At 35.3% G+C, this 828-nt stretch overlaps 1 non-coding gene across 1 annotated transcript; it reads left to right on the forward strand.

The window, feature by feature from the left end:
- The first annotated feature begins 427 nt into the window (after positions 1–427).
- On the forward strand, positions 428–533 carry LOC121993859. Its single transcript, XR_006115449.1, has one exon. It is a non-coding gene; the product is annotated as a small nucleolar RNA R71 (small nucleolar RNA).
- The last annotated feature ends 295 nt before the right edge of the window (positions 534–828 follow it).

Here is an 828-nt window from a genome sequence, read left to right on the forward strand (position 1 = left end):
TTCAGAAGTTTTTCATGATTCTTGCCACTTCTCAACATAATATCATTATCATTTACACTAGATCTTGTCTGTGAAGGAGGATGGTCTTCTTTGAACCATTTTGACACTATGCTCTCAATCTTTGCCTCCAAATGTTTGAACTCCTCGTTCTGTGACTTGTGATTTTTAAAACTCATAGATGGTTGAGTTACAATTTGTTCGACAGGCTCTATAGCATATATGGCTTGTACTTCTTGAATGTTTGAGGGAGATTTCATCCAACTTATGTTCGACCATTCTTGGAGGTTCAATGTCACTTGATCAATTAACATATATGCTTCATCTACACTTTTGTCCATAAAAGAACCTCCAGCTGATGAATCGAATAAACTCTTGTCTTTAGAAAGAAATTCTCCCATAGAATATGTGCAGAATAAACCATTTTTCAAAATCATGATGAGAGCACTGTCTTTGAAGACTTTTGAATCTATCCCATGCTTCCAACAATGATTCTCCATATGCCTGAGCAAAATTTGTTATGCAATTCCTCATATACACTATTCTTCTTAGAGGGAAAAAATGATTCAGAAATTGCTTCTCCAATTATTCTCAACTTGTGATGCTTTGAAGATGGAGAGAATATAACCAAGTCCTTGCTTTATCCTTGATACTGAATGAAAATGCCATCAATCGAACTGCATCTGCTGACACTCCTTCACATTTCACCATATCACAAATCTCTAAAAATGTTTCAAGATGCAGATAAGGACTTTCTGATACTTCTCCTCCAAATTTGTAACCTTGTATCATAAAAATTAACTCTGGCTCTAGTTGGAAACTTTCTGCTTC

Source organism: Zingiber officinale, chromosome 1B (assembly GCF_018446385.1).
Source record: "Zingiber officinale cultivar Zhangliang chromosome 1B, Zo_v1.1, whole genome shotgun sequence".
In the NCBI taxonomy this organism is placed as follows: Eukaryota; Viridiplantae; Streptophyta; class Magnoliopsida; order Zingiberales; family Zingiberaceae; genus Zingiber; species Zingiber officinale.